The following is a 14,154-nucleotide window of genomic DNA, read 5'->3' on the forward strand; positions in this document are numbered from 1 at the left end:
TGGTCAGACCTGTGGTGAGTTTTTAGCAAATTTGGGTAGAACCATGATTTCAAGTGAAGGGTGTCAAATAATGGGAAACAAATCAGACAAACTGTCACGCTCCATTTCAGCTTGAGAGTAAACCTCACTGGATGTCAAACTGCAGTAACAAAGTGACTGCAGACCTTCCTCCTAAAGTGGCCTGAGATCCTTCAGTAATTCAGGCAGGTAACTAAATTCAAGAGCCTTTGTTAGGGACTAAGAATAATTTACAACAAATGTCTTGTCTGGCTTTAAACCCAAAGAAAATGAACTATGTATTTGCTTGTCTCACTGATGCAGCTAAGTATTATTTCTCTAAACATAACCCCACCTTAAAATATAAATCTCCCATTTCAGTGCACTTAAACTGTTTTACTTAATAGACAGAGCATAACATAAACAAGGATTACAAGATGTGAATAGTATCCACCCTCCAGCAGTTCCCAAAATGAACTTACATTTTCATGTTAATACTCAGAGTGTGTAACTGGTATCAACAGTACTACTTTACAAGGAAAATTAATCATAAAAAGCACAGTAAAAAAAAGCAGAGCAGACATTTTACCACAAGAGATTAGCTCATGATCCCATAATTTCTGATGTTTTACAAATTACTGGGTGGGGTTTTTTGGGTTTTGTTTTGTTGTGGGTTTTTACTGTTTGTTTGTTTGTTTGTTTTTTGCAATTTTTTGTTTTGTTTTGTTTTCATTTTGGTATGTTTGTTGGTTGGGTTTTTTATCTTTTAACTAAGTCTGAGAAGAATCATGCTGTCTTTTTAATGTGTTTTGACAGGATTGAATTCTAGGTGAAATCAAACAGCTGCTTTCCAGCACCCTCTTGGTCTCCCCCTAATGTTTTTGTCTGTGTGCCCTTTCATGAGCTGTGTGCCAGGACTCAGCTTCAATTCACTTGCATCCAGAGCTGGATTTCACATGGACAGTAGATGATGTGGCTGAGGAGGGCCATCCTGGAGGGACAACCAGACAGACTGCCAAGTACACTTGTGTCCTGCATCTTCCCTTTGTGCAAAACAACCTCTGTGTGACAGACTTGCTAGTGAAGTCCTGGCAAGTCACAAGTTGTTATGCTTCTTCCTTCATTAATTGTAAAACCTCATTTCTCACATGGCAAGCATAAAGATCGAGGGAAGCTTCCAGTAAATGCCTAAGTAATTTCAACTCTTATTTGAATAAAAGCTTTTGTGTCAGCAACATCACAGATGCTTTTATGTGGGACCTTTTCAAGGATTGATTCTGTTAGGAGGAAACAATTCTGTTGGATTGTCAAGGCAATCTGTTGCCCTTGAAACGATAAACTAATTCTTAGAGCTTAATCTCTTTTCCCCACATCCTTCTATGCTCTGTTTTTTTTCTGTAACCACTGAAACTTGCCAAAGTTCACCAAAATTTACAATGAACCAAGTGCAAGAATTAGGGTTATGGGCCTGATAGAATTTGGACTTCCCACTTACTGCAGAAGTAACACAAAAAGTATTTTGATTTGTAGCATCTAGGAAGTTCTTATGAACTTTCCCCAGAGCCCTTCTGTTGATTTCAAAACAAAACTTGCCATTAGTAGAAAATCTGCTTCCCACTTCCCTGCTGTAGGGAGAAGGTCCTTCAGAGAAGGATGAAAATGCAGAAACAGCCTGTCTCACACTTACAGGCTTCCTAACAGCCAAATTCTGTGCTCTTCCCAAACAGGCCAGCCCAAAAAGAGAAGATACAGAGGAGAGATTCACCAAGCTCCAGCAGACAGTGCTCCCCAGAACACATGCTGTTGTAGGCTGCACAGAGAGCTGTACAGGGCCTCTGTAACAGGCCCCTATCATGTCTGATGCTGTGGGTGGAAATATAATCCCATATAACTTTCACAAACGTCTGCAAAAAGCTCTGTTACTACAGACTTTGAGTCAATCACTGTAAATTCCATTCTGAAATAAATGACAAGTTACACTGACTTGTTTGCCTTAACTATAGATAGGCCTGCCAATATATATTGTTGCTGAGGTTATATCTACTGCATTGTGATACACAACTGGTTCTGTTTTATAAATAGATCCATTTTTGTGCATTTCATCTAAGATGTAAATTACACCACTGACAATACCAATTGGAAAGTTTCCAAATGGGTCTGATTTTGGTATACTAAAATAACTGCTTATTACAGAGGAAAGGTTAAGAAATATTTTCAAAATGTGGATTTTCCGTAAAGATTTTCTGATGTTTTCTTAAGTTTGCTGTGTTCTCTTTTTTGTTCGTGTACTTTGTGTTTGGAATCAGCTGCTGATTGGTGTCTACTTCTTTCATTTCTCTGGGAAAATTGCCCTGTATATGGTAGAACATCTTCTGTTTTTCATTATCATTGAAGTCAAAGACTATCAGCTACAGTAGCTATTTATACTTATGAGTAGGTAATCAAAAGAATTACTGGTGATAACAGTTCTGCAAGAAAAAGAAACTTCACTTTATTAATTTTTTTTTTTGTGTTGTAGTAATAGAAAGACCTCATTTTTCCCAATAGTTTTTCAAGGATACTTCGGTTCTTGCTGCTTGAATATGTAGGGAATAATTTTGCATTCAACAAGAATGACATTTCATCTAACTAAGAAATAGATTATTTTCCAAATACACAAACAAATCATTGTTAGATCATGCTCAAGACCTGCCCTGCACGGTTGCAGATATTGGACTACTGAAGTAAGATGTATTTAGACACCAGCAATGGTCAGTTGTTGATGTTAGACCCCATTGCTCAGGGCTGTACCCAGTCTGGCCTGGAAACCAGCTCAGGAAAGGGCACACAGACAGAAACTGTTCCCTGAGCCCAGACTGGATATCCCTAACCCTGCAGGAGGCTGGACTAGAGACCACCTGAGGTCTCCTTAGCCTGATTGTTCCTATCCTGACATAAAATTGTGACAGAACTACTACTACTGAGATCCATAAGCATTTCTGTTTGAAGGTTTGTAATGGCTTATTTCCACAGACAAAACATCCTTAGCTGGTACCTGATCATTTACAAGCAGCTCTTGTTGGAAATGAAATTTTGCTAGGAGTTAGACTTTGATGCTGCCAGATGCTGAAAGTTTGAAGTATGATTCAGCAAGGACCTTAAAAATAAAAAAAAAACCTTTTAAAATGCTTCTAAAACCCACAGATGAATGATTCAAGCTCCTCAGAAGTTGCCTCGTCCCATTTTAAAAAAGATGGAAAAAGAATTAAAACTTGTCATAAATACCAAAAAGAAACAAAAAGCAAAAAAGCAGTACACATTGGGCTTACTGTGCCAAAAGCAAATTTTTATCAAGTGTATACTAAGGTACTAACCTGAACTCATATTCTGCAATTAATTTCATACAATTTCTTCCAGTATCAGTTGCAGGATCTAGTCCAATTGCTAAGAGCTATAACATAAACAGTAACATGGGTGAAGTTGTATAAAAATATTTATTATCTTTTGCAATTATCTCAAAAAACTGATGGATAAGTCACTGTTATCACTTGCAGAAAGACCTGTCTGTAAGTAAAACATGCAATACTTCTCTGGCTCTGAAATATGAAATATGGTTTGTAGTACAATTTTAAACCTGTATTTTAATTATTTCTCAGTTCCAACACAAACAACCAAATCAAATTTAGCAGCCAATATTTAGTCTTGATATGTTTGGAGACTGCTTGAACTATGATAATGTCTCACTTTGCCTTGAAATAATAAAAAGTGTTTTAAAACAATATTACTATTAACTTTATTATTGATCTATGAAACTAATAATAAATTTTGTCATGTTACATCTACTCTTATATAATGAAATAAGCTTTGACTTACTCTACAGCAAGATTGATTGACTTCACAGAGCTGTTACCTGGTTCATGATGTATTTACTCTTATACCTTCTGTTCCTAGGTTAAAGTTATAAAAGGCTAAAAGCAACATTTAAAACAGATAAAGTTTATTTGAGCTAAAAAAATTTCCATCTTGATCAACATTCCTGGGAACCTGGAGAACAGCAGTTATCATATCACACCAGAAGATAGCATCATAAAGCTACAAGCTGTAACAATAAATGGGAAAAGATATAGTAACAAAACTGATCATTTGACACTGTCATTTCATCTTGTGCAGAACCACTGTGGTGACCAAGTTATGCCACAGTAAAAATTCATCTATTCCACAAAAATGAATGCTATTGAGTAACATTTTAAGGCATGGTAATACCCAGCTTTAATATGGCTCCTTTGTACCTTAGCCTAGAGATTACATAGATGCATGTTTTATTCAAGCTACTCATTGCTAAAATCTAGACAAATAGTACTAGGTTACATCTTCCACTTTCCCTGCACAATGTAGCATTTAGAATTAAGATTTAAGAGCCTTTTGGAAATACAGACTACTTAATGCAAGAACAAAACTTTCTGGTATGATCATATGTTTATGTTGCATAAGATAATACAATCCATCTGTTGGGAAAATCCTTGCTGAATATTATATCTGTTTTAGCAATAAACATGAATAGAAATCAGGATTATTTTCTTAAAATCCGAAACTGAGTAACAGTGAGCCTTACGAAGAAAGATGTCTAGGAACCTGAGGCAAATTATACATGTTAATGCTGGAGTCACTGAGAGCAGTTAACACTATGTAACCAAATGTCAACTGGAATATTTTTCAGTAACTTACTGAAGAGATCTGTGTTTCATGAATATATGAACTCTGGGTTTCTAAGTTTCCAACTTCAGATGGTGAAGATTAAGTGTTAAGGGTGTTACTGTAAATGTTTAAGTGAGATGAACATCACTGATTTTCTAATTTTACCACATGGTTTATTTCAGAAGAAAACAAGCACCAGTTAACATAGTTCCCCTACAAGTCAGTAAACAGTCACACACAAAAACTCAATACAATTCACTTCTTTGTTTATGTGCAGGATATTTAGTTTGGTTTGCAAAGTATTAGAAGAATAATAAGAACCTCCTGACAGAATACCACAACTAAATTTCTAAAAAGCCACTCAGTTAATCTCAGTGTTGAATCTGGCTGTTTCAAATTATTGTAATGTATAATAACAGTCTTATTGACAATGTGGATGCACAGAGCCAAAAAAAGCTAGAAATAGTGGCCAAAATGATGAACTAAGTGCCAGCCCAAATGACAACAAACATATGGCCATTAACTGAAGAATGGAGGGGTTTAGGAATGCAGCTGTCTGTGGTCTCCTAAAGTTCCAGAGGAATGAAATGCTATGAGGATTGGCAAAGTCTGGATGAGAAGCCCTACAGAAGATGGTAAGTCCTAAAATGGAGTCAACCAGCAGACCACGCAGGAATTCAGAGATTACTGTGGTCAGAATATATTCATTCCATTGGCCTCATAATGTACATCAACAAATTAATATTGTATGGATGTCATTTCAAAGCCTACTGAAGACGAAGAGCCATTACTGAAGCCATTAGAGCACAGATGGTTCAAACTATATGCAGATATTCATACTTGCATTTCTGCATTATAGCAGGGGTTTTTTTCTGTTGAACTGTAATGAATTGTCTCATAATCTATTCCATCTTCTTGCCATTAGCAGGCTTTGAATGTTCACAAATAGGAGCAAAGAACTCATTTTCCAGAGCTTTAATCACACAAAGAGGGAATGCCTAATTCTCTAAATGAAATGGTCTGTGATCACTGAAGCAGAGATTTAATATATCACGGCAAATTAGGTAGATTTTAATAAATTACTTATCTCTCTGAATACTTTACATATGCTTATGAAGAAACATAGCCTGTTTGCAAACAGTGGAAATCCACAGTCTATAAAATCCTTTGAAGAAAATGACAAATAAAAAAGCAAATTAAAAAATGAAATGTATTATATCCTCGTTCTCAAGAGACAATCCTTTTGCAGCATTGATTCACAGCTCCATTAAAAATATCAATTAAATCCTTCACTGAGATTGGTTAAAAGCTGTAAAATTAACTTTCCACACTAGACAGTAGTTATTCAGATACAACAATTTATTGTTTATGTTTGATGTAAGTTCTAAAAGTGACAAAACCCAAATGAAAACAGTTGCGCATCCCTAAAGCCCAAAGTAGGTGAAGCAAAATCTGATACTCTATGGCTTCTTCTTCTGCTTTGACAGATGTTGGCTGCAAGTAAATCATCTACTGTACAGAAAATGATTGCACCTGCCCTCCCCCTACTTCAAATTATGGTAACCATAAACAGCTGATTATAATGTTAGTAGAAGGGTAAAAGTTATTTTAAAAAAGGGTGCAGTAATTTAATAAGTCCTGCAACTAGCCTAATTTTTAACATTTAATTGATAGGAACTGCATGCATCAAAGAAAACACATACTGAGATTTAATGTGCATAAAATGGATATTAGCATTTTAAAGAGGCAGATTAACACATTAATCCAAGTAATTTTCATATATTGCTTTTAATAAAATCTTCACAGTATAAAATTCTTAATGAGGCTAATCACAGGCATTCCATTTAACGGGGTGATTAGGGATAACATAAAAGTATTTTTAATCAGTTTTCTAAGGCTTATGGTTTTTTTATTAAAAATTAAAATTTTGACTTGCATTTTTATTACTGTTTTATGTAGGAAAAAATCTTAAAAATGCAAATAAAGCACGTCGTTCAATCATGTAGGTATTAATTATTTACAAGACGTTGTCCATTGTGGAGATATTCTTAGCCTTAGGGGGGAAATATAAAAACAAACAGACTGAAAAGTATACAAAACTTTACAACTACAAATCAAGCGTCCTTTTCATATAAATTATACATTAAATATACTACAGGAATTACAAAGATCTCATCTTTGATGCACTATCAAGCATGTATTTACACTGGGAGAAGGCTCTTCTGTAGGCAAACTTCCTTTCATGCCTCGTAGTCATCTTTGCATTTCCCTCTCGACTGAGGGCAGAGTGTGGAGGGCTTCCACTGCTCCTTTGAGCTTCCCAATTACTGCACTGTCATCCTGTGAATCAAAAACTAGAAAGGAAACATTACAAAACAGCATTAACAATTTCATTTAAGGTTTCACTTTTGTTCTGATAATCCTCCTTAGCATTTGGACAGATTAAAAGGCTCCTAGTATATGTTAAAAAAAAAAAAAGGAGAGGTAAATAAATAATAAAGAAAGCTTAGTTTTCAGGTACTCAGCCTACTGGAAACTGAGCACTCTAAGAACTAGAATGTACATCAATGAAAGTATCAGAGCTGGAATTAACTCTGAAATAAAGAAAACTATTTGTATAATAATTGCATACATAAATTAGTAATTTTTCACAATGTGTAATGAAGGTGTTCCAAGCTCTATTGAAAACATATATGCATAGTCAGAAATAATTTTAAGTAAAAAATATACCAATTAATGCATTTTTTGTACTACATTTATGATGGGTCCAAGTCAGCCTGGACAATTATTAGTATTTAAATAGCAACTTGTTCTTTACAGTTTGTGCAATGCAAAATTATTTAAATTCCAAGGTACTGTAAAACAGTGAAGTATGAGCAAAGATGATAATTCCCCTAAACTAACTACCTTCATCTTTGTGTATGTGGGTTTTAAAGTAGTATTTAAAATTTCTATGTTACAGAAATTAGCTGACATGATTTAAAATTGCACTCTTTCACAATATCTGAGTAAGCCCAGAGGGCCAGAATCTCTGCTGCTGTGATTAAAACACGCTGCTAAGTCAAAAAAGAGGCTCTTTCACAGTCCTGCACAAAAAGCAAGGAGGCTGCCTAACATGACTCTAGAAGGAATTTGAATAAAAACAAATAATCTTGACAGCATATATTTTCAAAGCAAATTACACAGCTGACAAATAGGAAGGCTACGTATTTACTCTAATAATTAGAATAAGTACTCTGGGACATGCAATGATGCTCCATGTTGCAACTTCTAGGCTGCTGGGATAGCTCAAAAGAGGTTCAGAGAAGGGAAAACACAGGATAAGCCTTCCATCGCTTACCCTGTATTATAGGACAGATTGGATGCTATTCTTAGAGATCCAAAGCATTTTGCATATTCTTGAACAAATCACTCAGTGAACTGTCAACTTCAGAGCAGACTTCAGAGGACAGTATTGTTTTTAATGTAAGAACAGCAGGATAACTATAATTAAAGATATCAGTACATTAACTCTATTTTATCAGTTTTCATAATGTCATATTATCTCTGAGACTTATTGTTAGATGTCTTGATTATACAGTCTCTTTTTCATCCATCCTCTTGCTTAGTCATGCACTTAGTTGCTTCAAATTTCATGGAGGCCACTTCCACACAAGCAGCAATGAAAGGAAAAAGATATGCAAAAGATCCATGCCTGCAGTCCTCAAACAGAGTGAATGAAGCTCATGGTATCTGAGAATGACTACATCTTCATGTGGTAGTGTCCTATGAATTTTTCTATATCCAAGTTGATTCCTTTTTCCTCAAACCAATATCCATCTCAGGGAAAATGTACACATTACTCAGGAATTCTATTTATCATGCCATTACATTTAATTGATGTCCAGCTCTTGACAACAGATCCTTTTCCAGTAAATTTGTCCAAGAAAATAACATGCCATGATCTGACATATATTAATGCAAAATTCATTTCAATTCTCTGAAATTTCTAAATTTTCAGAAAATATGTGTTGTTACATGTTATGGATTCAACAGAAAAACGTAACTGCATAGCATCTGCAGGGAAGGGCAGAAGTGTGGATAAGAAAAAGTATAAGAGTATTTTTAGCTATTACTATCACTTTAATAGATATAATACATATTCAGTAAAAATTAGTTCAAATGTCTTATGATTAGGGGAAGAAATGCTCCTCAATATTGAAGTAGCTATCATTACATAATAATGATTAGCTTTTGACAGAACAATAACTAGTTACAAAACCAGTCCATCCTGTCATAATAATCTTTTTAAGAGTTTTCTGAGATGGTAAAAAATTATATCACTAATAAGTCTTATCAAATTGGAACTATGACAATGGGAATTATGGACTTAAAATACAGAACAAAAACAATCTTCCAGTGAGAGACTACACAATACCTTTATAGAGGAGATGTGCTTTTGTATAACTACTTGGAGAAAAATTATCGGTGCAGCAAAGCTTAAGTGTTCAGCCACATTAAGAAGTGCATTAAATCCGTGTATTATTTTTCCAGGGTGTGGAGATTTGATTCTTTGCATTTTCCTTATCGTGTTCCTAGAACTTTGAGTATTTATACTCTTCTTTGAGTATTTAGTTATTGCATGGATGCATATCATGCATGATAATGGAAATAGTAAAAAAGCCTATTTCTTTCCCTCAATACTCAGCTCCCCATAGCTCAAGGTATGGTAATTACTCCCACAGCAGCAAAGTCACACTGGCCTGGCATTCCAGTAGGGCTAACTGGAATTCCTGCTCTGCAAAGGGTACCTTGTGTACACTGTGTCCAGGCTTGGAGCTGGTTCATGCACCCACAGAGGGACTGCTTTATCACAAAGATACTCTCAGCTCCTTCCTGGAGCTTGACCACAACAGGAAAGAGGATTGAAATAAAGAGGGAGGGGGAAAATGCACCATTGGTAACCATGACCCTGCTACCACAGGCAACAAGAAACTCTAAGCAAGGAGAATATTCCCCTTCCCTGACTGCGAGAGGACTGAGTAACCTTCTCCAGTTTTCCAATGAGCACTACAAAAACCCTCTCCAACAGCTGCCCAGGAAAGGGAAGATTCCATAGCTCCTACTCAGCTCACCTTGCTTTGGGAAGTCACAGTGAAGGGCTGGTCACAGGCTTTTCCAGAGGGGTGCTCAGGCTAAACTGCCCCCTAACCAACCCCCAGTCTTACACTCACACTGTCTTGGGTACAGTTTGGTGTGGAGGACACAAAAGTGGCACTACTCTGGGGGTTATACTGTAACTTTAAATAAGATACAGACATCAGCAATACAGAGTTACTGTTATAAAGTTTTATAGATATATATATAGATAGATATTTATAGTCCTATTAAAATGAAGTATGTTGAACAAAATAGAGAATTGCAGGAAGCAGACATGTCCTTAAAATTCTTCAGTTTTATAAACTAATTACTACGAGCTGGGGATGCTGTTTGGGTTTTTTTTTTAAAACATATTTTAAGGAATGACAGTAATAGTTTCTGCAGACTTTTGGAAACAAATATGGAAGACTTCAGTTAATATGAAAGAATTTCTTCTTGACACTATGTCAAACAATTACTTTCACAGTAAATCTTGCAGAGAAAAGTAGAAATTGAACAAATAATTTTTAAGCTACAAAAATTTACAAGAAAGTGGTCTCTAAAACTCACCACCAATGTCTTGTTCAATGGTATTTCTTTGCTTCTGGAATATCTTTTTCAAACAGATTCAGCAAAATCAATATCTTCACATTCAAGTTCTGCTCATCTTCTGGGGTATCACTGAGCACTGTAAATTTTAATGTAAACACAAAAAAATTGCATTCAAAAAGGATTAAAAATCAACTTAAAAAATGGAAAAAAGGCAAAACTGAATTCTGTTTTTTATTCTTTGCTACATAAACAAAAACTGTTTATCAATTAAATTCAACATTTTTCCATGACAAGAATAGTCCAGGACCCTCTCTTTTAAATCTTCCGTTCTTTAGTATTATTTAGCTGTACTAGAAGGACAGAGAAGTTTTAGTCATAGATCCACAGGCTTACAGAGATGCTTCATTTTTGTACCCCTCCCATCACCCCGTGGTACAATTCCTGTTTATTTGGCTATACAAACAACTACACAAAATATATGTTTTTCTTCTGTGAACTTAAATTACACCCATTGCCTCCAAGTATGGCTTTCCTTTCAAACATATAATTCCATTATTGTGTTGGAGCTGGCTTGAGTTAGTGGCTTGTGCTGGGGCCAAAAACACCGAGACTGACAAAATGACAGGAATTTAGAGCTAGCATTCGGTATGTCTTGGCAACATTGGTGAAACTGTGAATGTTTGTGAGCTTTACAACCTAAAAATGTTACAATAGGCATAATTTCAAATGGGTTAGTATCAAGTTACGTTACATCCAAGGCTACAGGAAAGGATATCTTACACAAAATATGAATATATGAATAAAGCTATGGATAGCGTTACTCTCCTGTATTTCTCTCTGGGATCCCAGACTTTCTCTCTAGCTGATTTCCACATTTCTTTTCTGTAATACCAGGTATAAGTACGCACTTCCTTGCAGGAATTCCAAATCTACTGAATAGGAAGAAATTTTAACATCCTGTTAAAAAGCACCATGTGAGAAGTTAATTGCTAGGCAGTGCAGGAAAGAATAGAGAACTAAATGAAACTTGTTTGTCAAAAGAAAAGTGAAAAAACAGTAAGTGCTTTAAGCCTAAAGCATGTTTTATTATGAAAGCCTGAATGATTATTTATTTTTGTTTTTAGAACAATACTTAAAGGCATCATCACCAGCAGGTAATTTAGAGCAACTGGACAGAAGCTCTTATATAGGCAAATTGATCCATTTTTTTTTGTATTCCAGGGATCAGAGTTTTTAAGAAGGAAGTGGAAAACTTTGTGCATGAATTCAGTATATTAATGTGAAGCTTACACTCTACACATGCTCTATTCTGTAACATGGAGGCATAGATTTTGTTACTTTGGGGAACAATGAGTTCATATAGTCTGTTCCTTGGAATAACAATCATTTCCCACCAAGAAATGATGCACCTGTCAGGATCAGCCTGGAAACCTCTTGCATAAAGCTGTTCACTCTTGTTTTCACAGCAGGGTGACTGTTAGAAGAATGGATTCCTCCATTCTTCGCATATGTCTCTCCTGACACTTGTCAGAAGAGCACAGACTCTACCTCCAGGTCCCAGCACTTCAGCTACAGTCTGGCATGAGGAATCAGGGAAGGTTCACTACACGGCTGAAATTTCTACACTCTTAAAATGCTGAAAGGCAGCAGTGGAAGAAAAAAAAAAAAAACAAAACTGTGACACAGTTACAAAAAGTTAAATGGATGCCAGAAATGTGTCCTGTTAATTGATTTTAAGACTTGAACATGTAAGTAGATAATGATGGGGTTCAGATGCTGAAATGATAATTCTGTATCCTGTTTTTATTCCTAAGTTTTACAAATATTAGCAAGGATATCTTCCTAAAATTAATAAGGAATTTGAATCCCCATTATACCAAAGAAGAAACAAAACAAAAAGGCTACCCATGTCACACAATACAGGTATAAGAAAAGCAAATATTCTGACAAAATCTCCGTATTAATGACAGAGACAATGACTGTCTGAAAACATAAAGAAAATATGCTTGTCAAAAGAAAAGAACCATCTTTGTGGTTTGCAACAATTAGTAACCTAAAAAGGATTTCAAACAGTCTTCCTAGTCTCCTACAACCTCATGCTTATGTATTTTATATTTTATATAATTCTATTTAACAGCATATTTTTCTTTATTTTTTGATACTGATTATTTTTGCATTTTCTGCAACTAAAGCCATTAATTCAAATGTGGAACCAAAATCAACAGTTCTAACAAACTTCTAAAATGATTCCATATTAATAAATGAAATTGAAAGGAGAGAACAATCATTATTTTGAAATCTTATATGCATGAACAGTGAATCCCACTCCAAATAAATTTTAGACTGGATATTAAGAAAAAAATATTCACTGAAAGAGTTGTCAAGCCCTGGAACAGGCTGCTCAGGGAACTGGTGGAGCAACCATCCCTGGAGATATTTTAAAGTGCATTGCTGGGTTAACAGTTGAACTCGATGACCTGAAAGTTCTTTTGCAACCTAAATAGGACTCTAAAAATTATGTATTTTCCATATAAATTCCACGCCAACTAACATTTATTTGTAAGCATAAACTAAAAGGGCATAAAGCTGCAAAATGCATTATTTCCAGGGTCAAACTTGTTCAGTTTCAACGACAGATTTAGCCTATAGTTAGCCTATAGTTGCAAATTTGGCTTAGCAATAATTTTATATATTATAATAGTATATCTTTTTTAAGAGCTATTCATTAAAATGATTCTTCTTTTAGAAGACAAAAAACCCCCATATGATTTATCCATTTATGTTCTAATATGGATCCAATCATTATGAGTATCATTTCCAGCAACATTAATTGTGACAGGAAAAAAATAAATTAATACACTACTTAATAGACATAATACACTGCCTATGCTGCTATGACTTGGCCTAGCACAAACACCAATAAAGTGTCAGGCTAAACCATCTGCAGGCAATTTTCAATGATATTTATATCCTTGATAATTTGGTTTCCTGAGCTTTAAAGCATTAGTTTAGTTCAGTTCCTGTTTCAGCTGAAAAAGCTCTGATACTGGTTTGTAAGGCTTGTGATAGAAAACACGTGTTGAAGATATAACTAGGCCAGGTTTAAAATGCACAGAGTTGGAAAGTTTTGGTGTATGGCACAATCTTTCCATAAATTTTCTTTCTTGGTGGTCCTCTTGCTAGGATCAAGTAGGGAACTGGACTACTGATGAACTTCCTGTCTTCCTATTTAGTCACTGCAGAACTGAAATTTCACCACGGGCCAAACCAGACACATCAGACTGCAGAAAACAACCCACCTACAAACACAGAGGACAGTACCATGGCAGCAACATGTAGAAGATGAATGCTGTTCAGAGAAAAAGCTCTCTGCTGTAATCTTACCTAACTTTCACCTTAGGCTTGTAAAATAATTATTAAGAATATCCAAGTGTTTAGAGGAGAAATCGCAACACACCAACTAGCTATTTCCCTTGCTTAATTTATCACTTAGGGAAAAAAAAAGAAAACAAAAAAAAGAGTATTTTATTCTCAGTATCGTCAAATTTTAGTAGAATATTATCCACTTTCCTATTCTATATGGTAGAATTAGTCATCTGCTTGCTTATTAAGTGAAGTATTTTTTCATGTTTTTTTTTAAATCTCCCAACCTAAGAATTGTTTTGGTATGATAATTCCATCCCAACAAGTAATCACTTCATGGTGTTCCCTGTTCCATTCCAGTAAAACCTGTTTTCTGACCAAGACAAGAAACTCATCTAGAAATGAAATGAAGAGAGATCACTCCTCCTTACTGTGGAGTGAATCAGTGAT

The 14,154-nt window shown here is 35.2% G+C and overlaps 1 protein-coding gene across 1 annotated transcript in view; it reads right to left on the reverse strand.

Annotated features, from left to right (window-relative positions):
• Positions 1 to 4,819: 4,819 nt before the first annotated feature.
• The window catches only part of RPGRIP1L (RPGRIP1 like), a 49,281-nt gene continuing 39,946 nt past the window's right edge, over positions 4,820 to 14,154 (reverse strand). The window contains 2 exon segments of the mRNA XM_053987765.1: positions 4,820 to 7,025; positions 10,360 to 10,477. The gene's annotated coding sequence lies outside the window, so the exon portion shown is untranslated.

Source organism: Vidua macroura, chromosome 11 (genome assembly GCF_024509145.1).
Source record: "Vidua macroura isolate BioBank_ID:100142 chromosome 11, ASM2450914v1, whole genome shotgun sequence".
Classification (NCBI taxonomy): Eukaryota; Metazoa; Chordata; class Aves; order Passeriformes; family Viduidae; genus Vidua; species Vidua macroura.